Source organism: Colias croceus, chromosome 20, assembly GCF_905220415.1.
Source record: "Colias croceus chromosome 20, ilColCroc2.1".
Lineage (NCBI taxonomy): Eukaryota > Metazoa > Arthropoda > Insecta > Lepidoptera > Pieridae > Colias > Colias croceus.
This window is the reverse complement of record NC_059556.1, coordinates 5,368,882-5,381,588: the sequence shown is the minus strand read 5'-3', so window position 1 is coordinate 5,381,588 and position 12,707 is coordinate 5,368,882. Positions and strand designations below refer to the sequence as shown.

At 30.8% G+C, this 12,707-nt stretch overlaps 1 protein-coding gene across 1 annotated transcript in view; it reads left to right on the top strand.

Annotated features, from left to right (window-relative positions):
* The window catches only part of LOC123700808, a 535,837-nt gene that overhangs the window by 448,522 nt on the left and 74,608 nt on the right, over positions 1-12,707 (top strand). The gene's annotated exons all lie outside the window — the stretch shown is intronic.

Here is a 12,707-nt window from a genome sequence, read left to right as displayed (position 1 = left end):
CAGATACTTATTTTATTTAGCATAAATAATAATTGTCTCATCCAACAATGCTTCTGAATGACGTTGTTGGCAATTTATCAACAAACTCATGTACAAAAACTAACCTTTTGCACAGAATATTACGGCATACATAGTAGCCTTGGGAAAACTTCGTATTAACAGTGGCAATACCAAGTTAGGTGTGAAAGTGATAAAACACAACAATTTTCTTGTTACACGTCAAATGTTCATACCGAAATCTCCAGTGTATTAGATATACCCAAGAAGCTTATATCTAATACACTGGAGATTGCACTATGACCATTAACTTGTAACAAGAAAATATGACCTAGAATGACGTCAGTCATGTTTTTTGTCTCTTTCTGTTGAGTGACCACGTTGGTTTGTAAATTCAGGATTTTTCAAAATAGAAAAAACTAAAAATCATGGTCTATAAAATATAATAACGACATAGTTATATTTTTAACAGTATTTATATTATAATATTATGGTCATACGTCTTTATAGGTACATACAATTTTAATTGGTATAGAATGATAGTTTTAAATAACTTTTGGCTACAAAGCTTGGATATGAACCGATATATAGCATTAACATCCTTTGTAAATAGAGGAAAGTTGTGTTTTGCATCAGATGCTGTTTACCAAATTGTAAGCTACTCAGATCTTCTTTTTAAACGCGTTGCTTCGACGGGTCAATTTCAATCCAAAATCATCAAAGAAAAACTGTTTATAGCGGCCTTGCACAAATTTCAGCTAACTTTACAAAGTTTATTTTTCAAAAGGTATTTTTTTCTGGGTCGTAATCCTCAGTATAGATATATTAAGAAGAGCTGGAACGTCAACACATTTACACTTTGCACATGTTAGGCCGGGAGATACTGACACAAAATTTCGGGTCATTTGTAACAGGATGGCGGTCTAGAAGGGTCTTAGTACGCAATGACAAAAAGAAAAATGATGGTCAGAACGCTGGTACCGGCGGACTACATCTTTTTTATGGGCTATCGGTAAATTCTAAAATTTTTGTGTTACAAATCGTTTGACTTTCGCTATTTATACGACGAGTTCGACTAACGCCCACGCGACTAGTCCGCCGGTACCAGCGTTCTGACCATCATTTTTCTCAAACTCAAACTCAAACTCAAACTCAAACATTCATTTATTCAATTAGACTACTATTTAGTAGCACTTTCGAATCGTCATTACATAATTATTTTAACATTTACCACCGATTCGGAAAGCAGTGATCTATGGAGAAGAATCGGCAAGAAACTCCATAGTTGCTCTTTTAAAATCATGTCGATATTACATAATATGTAAATTATATCTAAATACATAATATATCATAATATACAAAGAACTGTCCTGTGGTTTTTACGCGACAACCCTCCATGGGTTTTTATCGTCCATATATTCCTGAATACTGTAGTACGCTCTCTGAACTAGTACATTTTTTATATAAGTTTTAAATTTAGAACTACTAAACTCTCTAATATTATGAGGAATTCTATTGTAAAAGCGTATACCTTGACCCATAAATGAATTTTTAACTTTAGCTAATCGGAAAATTGGCATTTCAATTCTATTTCTGTTCCTTGTGCCATAACAGTGTCTATCTCCTACTCTTGTGTGTAAGTCGGCGTTTTTGTGTACATGCAAAATATTATTAAATATATACTGTGATGGTAGAGTAAGTATACCAGTATTCTTAAAGAGATCTCTTAGTGAGTCCCGAGCACGTAAATTATATATAGAGCGAATGGCTCTTTTCTGTAAGATAAATATAGTTTCTATATCTGCTGCCCTGCCCCATAGTAGAATTCCATAGGACATAATACTATGAAAGTAGCTGAAATATACCAATCTAGCTGTATCTTCATCGGTGAGATGCCTTACCTTTCGGACTGCATATGCTGCTGAACTGAGCTTACCTGCAGCGGTGTTGACATGGGCTCCCCACTGTAGTTTCTCGTCCAATGTTAACCCAAGAAATACAGTCGATTCTGTAGGGTGTAATACCTCCCCGTTCAAGGTAATATTTCTGCTCAACTTTTTAACGTTAGGTAGTAAAAATTCAACACAAGTTGTTTTTTTGGCATTTAATAATAAATTATTAGCAGTAAACCAGTCGGATATGTGTAAAAGAGTACTGTTCACTTCGTCAACATTTGGGTCATGCCTATCCACATTGAATATTAATGAGGTATCATCTGCAAACAGAACTATTTCACACCTATCCTGTAAATAATAAGGTAGATCATTGATATATACCAAGAACAAGAAGGGTCCTAAAATAGATCCTTGTGGAACACCAAGGTTAATTGACGCACCGCTAGAACGTTCTCCATTAACAACTACAGTTTGTATCCTATCATGAAGGTATGAGGCTATGAGGTTCTGAGCTTGTCCTTTAATCCCATAGTGATTAAGTTTGCGCAATAAAGTACAATGTTCAACGCAGTCAAATGCCTTGGAGAGGTCACAAAATATCCCCAAAGCATTTTTTGAGTTTTCCCATGCCTTATATATATGTGTTAGTAGTGCAACTCCAGCATCTGTGGTTGAGCGCCCCTTTGTGAAACCAAACTGTTTGGTGTGCAGCAAATTATTAGAAGCAAAGTGACTAGTCAATTGGTTTAATATTAACTTTTCGAAAACTTTACTTAATGTTGGTAAAATCGAGATAGGTCTATAGTTGTTACAGTCTTCTTGATCACCTTTTTTAAATAGAGGTATAACTTTACTAAGCTTTAGTAAATTAGGAAATGTACCATAGTCACAACACCTATTAAATATGAAAGCTAAATTGTTTGCAATATTTTCTATTATATTATTAACTAAATTTACGGACATTCCCCAAAGATCACAAGTATTTTTTAAATTAAGTGTCTTAAATGCTGTAACAATATCATTAGCAGTTACGTGACGCAATTCAAATAATGTACTGCACCCCGCAACATGGTCCCTCAAAAAGGTCTCTGCAAGTATTGAAGACGAATTTAAATTATTAGTAATGCTAGCAGGGACACTACTAAAGAAATCTTCAAAAGCAAGCGCAACATCAGCATTTTTGTCAATAACCATGCCATTATTTACAAGTTTTATGGTATTACTTGATATTATTTATTGTTTTATGGTATTCTTTTAGTCATTGCGTAACAAGACCTCTGTAGAACCGCCATTCTGTTACAAATGACCCGAAATTTTGTGTCAGTATCTCCCGGCCTATGTATGTGTCATATTTTGCAATTGTTTATAAATACAGGGTGATGTAATTGGTGTAGTACGAATATCTAAAAATCTATGAAGAATTTTGTGATACAGTAAATGGAAGAATTATAGACTATTTTACAGTATTTAATAAAATCATTTAATTTTTTGTTCATTTTCATTAGAAATGTCAATTTTTCTCACCAAGGTGGAAATTTGGATGATAAGGATCTTGTTAGAAAAATATAAATTTTGACTAAAATCGGCATTTTTTTTTCAAAAATCAAATTACTAATTAATAATCAGAGTTATCACATTATTAAAAAAAATAAGCCAAACTATACACAATTTTTACTTGATGCAATCCTCAAAGATCATGGACATAGTGTATTGCGCCTTCCACCATACCATCCAGACCTCAACCCAATAGAGTTACTATGGGGCATAATTAAAGGGAAAGTAGCATCACAAAATGTGAACTTTAACTTGAAAACTGTGGAAGAATTATTTAGAAAGGAAGCAAATGCCATATTAGTCTGGATATGTTTAGTGACGTTTGGAGAAAGACGCGAGAACATGAGGAAAAATATATTCAATTAGAACCAAAAGTAGATAATTACACTGACTCATTTACTGACGGCGAGTTCTTCGAGCGATGAAAGTTTCAGTGAAGTAGAAGATTACGATTAGGTATGATTAAATAGATTCTTCTTCTTCTCTATAGATACTGCTCTCTGAATTGGTGGTAATATGTTAAAACTGTTAAACTGCTAAGACGATTCAAAAGTGCTTCTAGAAGAAGTCTAATTGTATAAATGTTTGAGTTTGAGTTTAAAACCAATAGTGTGAAAATTATACAATAAACATGTAACACATATTTGTTAGCGCGTATTGGTAGGTATTACGTACTTACTACAAATATAATATTTCTTAGATATCTTTACTCGACTAAAGTCAGGACAAGACTGCTCCGCAACTGCAGAAGACGTCCGTTATTTAAATCATTATCAAAACAACCATCCGTGTGTTGGGAGTGAGCGCACGTGTTATTTGTATTGTTTTTATGACCTGAAATTTAATTATTATTTGATAATTGAATGATTATTAATACTTTTATCCAATTGATTATTATTAGAATAAATAATTAACTTCATCAATTGATTTACTTTTAAAGTATAATTTTACAGGTAAATTATGAGAGCTTTCATAATTATATTTGCATAATATATTTATCTACAACGCATCCATTTTACAATTCAAGTCTAAAATGAAACTAGAGTCGCATTTATTTTTGAACATACTGTAAGTGAAATTGCATAAGTGTGAGTACTGTGAACATGCCAGCTTTCCTTAATTGACTGATAATCTTGATGGGCACATATATTTCTTTTTATTTTACTTTTTGGAAAGCTGAAATACGTAAAACAAAAAATATAAGGTAAGTTAAAAAAGTATAAATTTCAATGTAAAAACGAACAATCTTATAACTACATGTGAGTGCAATACCGATGTCGTGTGTTGTTTCATTACTAGTAACAATCTTTTAAATGGTGTTCTAAATTTTCATCATAATATTGTTATTACAATATATTCTCCTCGCTATCCATAAAAACTCGTCATCATGGTTACCTTACTTGTTAAATTTGTTTATTGAAAACTTGTTGAAAAATGATAAAGTATTGGGGAAATAACAAATTTAACATGACTGCTTACTAAAATGATGCTTAATTAGACAATTTTTGCCATTGAAATGTTCTAAACAGGTCAATGCTGGAGTATTGAGGAATATTGTAAATAACGTAAATATACACTTGCCTGTGAAATTCTATGCCAGAATTTGGTGTCCAAACACTTCTGTAATTTTGCACAATACATTGCATTCTTTATATTCGGAAAATATTCATTAAATAAGCAACAATATTAACTTAAATATTCGAATCGACGCATTTTTTTTGACACACATGCCATATTGACAAAGTGAGAGTTGCTACAATTTTATTATGGTGACTACCCATAAGCAGGGAGTATCGCTTTTTAATAATTGGTTCAGATACTTATTTTATTTAGCATAAATAATAATTGTCTCATCCAACAATGCTTCTGAATGACGTTTTTGGCAATTTATCAACAAACTCATGTACAAAAACTAACCTTTTGTACAGAATATTACAGCATACATAGTAGCCTTGGGAAAACTTCGTATTAACAGTGGCAATACCAAGTTAGGTGTGAAAGTGATAAAAAACATGAACTGGGCAATATTTTCTTGTTACACGTCAATGTTCATACCGAAATCTCCAGTGTATAAGATATAAGCTTCTTGGATATACCTAAGCTTCTTGACCGTGGCCATTATTATGGAATACAGATAAGGAATATGTCTTGTACGTTCAGTGGCTTCTCCTTTTTATGTCGTCAAAGTAGATTTTACCAATTCAATTTTCTGTCTGAGACTTAAAAATCCATAAAGTATCTATAAAAAAGTATTTTTTCATTTCATTTCTTTTTATCACACACAAAAATGCTTATTCATATTATAAACGTACATCATAATATTAATATTACGTACTTACCACAAAGTTGTTTTTGCTCTACTATTATATTTTGGATTTTAATTAAGAAATTACAATAATAGTACTTATTATTACAGTACGATAAATTCCAAAAGATACAAAACAACAATAATACTATTTCGAATTAAATTATACCTACCCAAGACAATAAATAACCCTCTTAAATACAATTCCTTTATGTTAGAGCCTTGGCCTCTTTTGTGAAGACATTAGGGTATTATGATGGATAAATGGCCAGACATCCGTTCCCTGCAGAATAACTATGTAATTGTATAGTTATACTTTGATAAAACGCCTTTAGAACTTAGAATAGAAATAAATTATAAAACGAAGATCTCTAGAAATAAATCGTATACTATAGACTACTGAGATATATATCTCAACAGATAAATTCCTTGATATCTTTTTGGCCCTTTTATTAACCAGTACCGATTTAAAAATATGTTTGCTATTTTTGAATAAAACAAAGTTCGTGCATGTCACGATAGGAACACTTATTTTTGATCGAAAACCGTCGGTATGCGAGCTAAAGTTTTAGCGCAGTTGACCGCTACCAACCCCACAATCTGGCGAACCGTCCCTTGAGTAGAGAATTCTCCGAGTTCTTTATGAAACATTTGTCTCGGTTATGAAAGTTAACTTGACCCATTTTAAAGCCTTTGTGCGCTTACATTTTTAACCGTTCGGTTTAAAATGTTTTAAATTTTAATGATAGAAAGATATAGCCTCTTTTCAAAGAGAGGCGAATTTAATTTCGTGTTTTTGAAGCGATGAATAACGGTTTGAAAGGCGCGTAAAAGGGACCGCTTGAGAGACTGTCATAATATATCTCAATTTCATAAAACTGTAATTAAAGGTTTATTCAGGTTTTTTAAACTACTTAAAGACTTTATATTTATGAAAATAGCGTGATAACTTACTTGAACTAAATTCTAGTTTATAATGTGTATTCTAAGGTATATGTGATGTTTTAAAATATGGAGTAAAATATAAAAATGAAATGGGGTGAACTTTGACATTAAAACGGAAATTCACAAATGTAAATGAAATAAATAAAATGCAGACTGTTATTTATTTTTCTATGTTATGAATGTATTAATGCAACGAGAAAAATATAGCACATTATAAAAATGCATCAACGTCATGAAGACCACCGATGTTCATTCCTGTAACTTTATAAAGTAGGTCAATTAAGAAAACGTGAAGAAAGAAATTTCATTACACAATTTTCAACATTATTAGTTCACTTGATCCGCAGTTCTACCATTTCTAGGACACACAGAGATATTTAAAAACCTTGTTTTTAAATACTTAATCCTCACGAAAAGAAAGTTTAACCGTGGTCGAAGGATAGTGAGTAAAACACGTTAATTAGGATTTAGGAATGACAATCAGGGACAAATCCAATATGCAACTTTTGCTGATTATAGGATTCATAATCTTTCGATAGATCTGAATCTGAAGGAAAGTAAAATTATCGTAAATTCTCTACTTATGTCTTCGTAGTAAATTCCAAGAGAAAATAAAAAAACTTACATTTCAATATAGTTATATAAACATTGTTGGCAGCGAAAGGCTAGTGGACACCGATTTGTAGGTCAACAGCATCAAAATTATTAAGGGTGCAGTATTTAAAGCGTCATTTCAAAGAAAAACATTCTCTATTTTATTTTGTTTGTTCTTAATAGATTAATGATAGCCTATATATAAATCAAACAAAAATAATCATATAATAATGCGCTTTTATGGGTTTTATGGCTCCTTTACGTATCTGTTACTTCTGAATTCTAATAAGCTGAAATCTAAAGCAGTTTTAGTAATTGGCCCGTTATTACAGTCAAATGCTCAATTAAACGACACTATTATTCAAGTCAAGTGTACCTTCAGGCGTAGACAGATACGCAGCTTATAAATACACAAACAATCTGCTAATTTAATACTAAGTCAGCTGGAATACACCTTCCCTGATACAATTAAAAAATGCAATAAGAAAATTCCAATTCCGATAAACTCAAGAGAGCAGCTGCTATCGCAGCGGTGTTTTCCTCACCAATTGAAACAGTGGTGATGTGTTCAATGTGAAAATAAATTGAAAACTATTTAGATTTTTGTAAGCTCATCTAGTTAGACTACACTCATTTAAATTCATACTTAAATTACGTTAAAAATGCATGGCGCACGTATCAATTTTCATTTAAAAAGTTACATATGAGAACATATATTTGAGTAAAGGTAAACATTAACCAACACGTTGTCCATTACGAAGTAATAAAGCACAGACAGAAAATGTAAAACCGCGGATAGTTATGTCCGGATGTATGTGATGAGAGCTCATTTGTAAGATAATAAACCCCTTTCAGTGCTTAGTTTTACAACCTTCCGTTTTAGGGTTGGTAAAACCCGCATAAATAACATATATTTTTAGGGTTTCAAATATTAAACTAAGTTAAAAATAATGTCTTATACCTTACATTACTAACATTTCTTCGCAAATTATTGCTTCGTAGACAATGTTGTGTCACCTTACATAAGTTACATTTACTCTCAAATTATTGCTTTGTAGACATTGTTTTCTGTATAAATAAGTATATACCTACATACCTATATAATAAAAATACACAATATAAGTCCGGTTAGTTACGTTTCTGGCACTTTTTTTGAGGTCAATTTTTTAACTTTCTCTAAGAATAAAGATAGATGAATTAATTAAAATAATGGGATCAAACGGAAGACTTTACTAGAATAAAAAATAAATCCCAACAGCTGTTCGTACACTCGTCTATCGTCTAAGCACAGTTTTTGCTCTTTTACGACTATTCCATTACCGCACAGCATCAGTTCGTTTACGAGGGTATTATTACATCAGTCAGTTTCATCTGCAGACGCCGAGGGGCACAAAACCCTGTCTACAACTTGTAGCGGTTTTATTGTAGGGTTGATGTGAGCAAACACCCGCTTCGCCGCAGCCTAAAAATACATTTTACGTTACAAAAAATACAATAATGTACAAACTATTCTATAATATACTGAAAAGGATAAAATGTTGATACTCATTTCTATAGAGTCCATTTGGATATGTACATTTTAAGGGGTTAAGTTATACACTGGTTTAGCCTCTAATTAGTTACGTTTCAACTTTTTTTACGATAAGAAGTATTTAATAGATCAGAACAATGACGAGTATTTTTAATCTTCACTATATAATTTTTATTATTTGGTTATAAATTATCTTTTTATAATGAACTAGCTGCTGCGCGCGGTTTCACCCCCGTGGCTCCACCCCTGTTGGTCGTAGCGTGATGACACATAGCCTATAACCTTCCTCGATAAATGAGCTATATAACAGCGAAAGAATGTTTCAAATCGGACCAGTAGTTCCCGAGATTAGCGCGTTCAAACAAACAAACAAACAAACAAACAAACAAACAAACAAACAAACTCTTCAGCTTTATAATATTAGTATAGATATAGTTACAATGAATTAAAATAAGATTAATTCATTTTAACACTATTTCAGCACAATAAAACTAATTGGAAACAGTTGACTACCAAATATTACATTCATTACATAAAATATATATAAACTTACCTCTACTTAGAAATCAACAAAGCTATTCATTGAACTCGAGCAAACCTAACCTCAATTTTAGAGACGTTACATGCTCAATATCTCTGCTATCCCATAGAAAAGATCCTTAATTGTTATATTTATAGAATCTGTTTATTTTTATCTATTTAACCCCACATAAATCATCAGTGTAACGATCAGGCCCAAAGTCCTATGGGAGTTCGCCATTCTCTTGTTAATTACTTTTGAGTTTTCTCAGCAACCAGCTAGATACTAGTATACCTATAAAAGAGTCGACAACAATCCCTAGACTTTTAAATTCTACAAATATTTATATTTGCTAAGTCTATAATTTTACTGCGTATATTTACTTTTAAAACGAAGGTTTGTAAAATTGAATAAAACTTGTTATGTTATAAATTATCGCCAAAATAAATTAATTTACTAAAGCTTTTACTAAAAATAATTGACTTTTAATAAAACGTTATTTGAATTTCCTTTGATGTATAAGATAGCATTTTATTATGAAACTTTACTCGTTTGTGTTACTTCTACAAAGATGATAATAAAACATGATTCGTTTTTTAATAATAGTGTCTTTTTTGTTTAAAAACGCAAAAGCTTTACAACATATACATTATAAACCCCTTTATTAATTTAATCAATAATAACATTTTGGGCATTTATAAACTCAATGTCTTCGCTGGTATAGTGGAGGACAAAAAGCTCGTATAGGCTTCAACAATCAATAATTGAGGCACACTTAACCCATTTCCTATAAGGAAAGAGTTGTGAAAAACAGCTTTTGAATATATTTGTTGTACAGATTAGATTTTCCAAAAGCACTGTTGGATGACCATTTTTTTATATATATATCAATTTTATAGCAAAGGGAAACCGTACAAATGTCTTTGTGATAAGTGTTGCTTGTTTATAACCCAGCTGTTACTTTTCACCCAAAAGTATTATAAATAATTGCAAATCACCAAAAACCCTCGATATCCAGTCATTTTTTACCTTCTACATTTTTTCCTCATCGTTATCATTATGGTTTTTCTTATCGTTTGCCATTACTTCATCGTTTTATAATATAAATATGCTCATATATTATTTTTAACGATATTGAACATTACGTTTCGCAATAAACAGGTGTGCTATTTATATGTATTAACATAGAACCTACTAGCCAAAATACCGTTTTCGAAACTATACCTTCATTTACGAGAGTAACTTGAAATTTCAATCCACGGACTAAATTAAATTCTACTTTTGGCATAAATGTTCGTCGAAAATGTATGTGAGTGAATCTGTTAAAATCCTCAACATTTCCCGCGTTCACTTACTCTATAAAATCTTGCGATAGCAGCAAAATCTCCTTCCCTCTTTATATAATTAAATACCTCTCATAATACAATCCACATTGAGGCTATGATACAACGCTACAGATTTTATACTTGCAAAAGTATATGAAATGAGAACTAAGTAATTTATCACAACTAAGATAATTTAATTTATATTTTAAAGAGCTTTAAGTTATGTGAGGACTTAATATCTCGCCTCGTTTTGTAAATGGAATAATTATATTTTTATGGTCAATGTAGATATCTATTATCATAAGGCTGAAGACACTATAAAAATATGAAGATTTAGTTTGATGTCAACTTCTCATTTTGTATCAGTATGAATATTAAACTAACGCATTACATTTTCAGGTTAAGAGATTAAGCCAATTTTGATTAAAATTGAATGGAGCTGGAATACCGATTCGAGTCCCTTCATACAAAATGAACATCGTTTTTAATCATGGAGTTTAAAATTACTTCTCTTTGATATACGCGCCAGGGTGATTGTCAAAGAGGAAGGTCGGAAAAATTGTCACCATTTCTCTCAAGTAAACAATTAAAGCAAACTTTAATAATTAAAAATTTCGGTGTGCATTGTTGTGAACAAGTATAATTAAACAACTTGCTAAAAATGAGAAAATCCTTTACTTTTACGTTATTTTAGAATAAATTGTTTATTGAAATAAAAAATGCTGTAAACAATAGTTTACACTAAATTGTATCTAATCCAATCGCTGCAATTTTATTCTGTTAGCTATACTATACAATATATACTATATATATCTTTCTATGCTATATACATACATATATATTTTATTATTTATCCTTTGGAATACAAATTTCAAAATTCGCTTTAAATTTTCTCTCAATAGGAACTTTCCCTAAGAAAAACGTTGATATAGCTCATAAATTAACCGGGTCAAAACAAGTCTCTCTCTCTCTCACTCTCTCAAGTTGATAAAGGATATCTTTGAAATATTTATTGAGTTGGAATTTTTTAGATTGTCGAGTCACACACTATGAAGAACAATAGGTATGGAAAGCTTTGAGTATTAAAAAAGCAGTCGAGGGCACTCCCGGCTTACTGAGATAGCTCAGCCACTTCAACGGGCTTTGATCGCTTCTCACGAGAGTATATAATTATTGCTTATTTATTTAGTATATTTGATACCAATATCTTCAATTAGTAAACAGTCTACATTGAGTATTGTACAAAAATAAAATAAATATAACGAATACGTTACAGAAGGAAATAAAGATATTAAGATAACACAAAGTGAAATATCTGACTCAAGATAAATGAAAAATTGAATCCAATCGAGAACAAATCCTTTATTTTTATTATTTATACATATTATGTAGTACGATAAAGCCTTAATAGAATAGAAAGGGCAGTATTAATAAAAGACTCATATTATTTTAATATTTATATTTGTATAAATTATATTATGGTTTTAAGTTATAATTATAACTGTTCAGAAAAGGACAGTATAATTGACAAAGACTACCTACAACGGAGTTATTATAACAGCTTAAGTTCAGTGCATTCCGAAGTTATTTATATTTTTTTTATAAATGTACAATTTTTATACAAATAAATGACTAGTTCTCTACTTCTTATGTGAAATTTTCTTTCATTTGCGAAACGACACGTATTGAGCGATTTTAAGTAAATAATATAATAAACTACAAATTACACATCATCTTTGATGTAAGGTAGGTCAATACAACATAGTAAAAATCTGTCAGGTTGTATTGTACTATTGAACTTTAATCGCTTATTATACAGTCTGGTGGGTAAATTTTTATCAAATGTAAATCAAAATTTACAATAACATAAAAAATCCGCAATTTTACTAAATATTAATGAATTTATAATTTCTTGTTTCAAATACTTATGGAAAAAAACGTTTAACCTTATAATAACAGTAAGCGATTAAATTGAAATTATATTAACTTATATACAAATTATTCTTTGAATATTAATAATAATCATGATTATTCTTTAAAA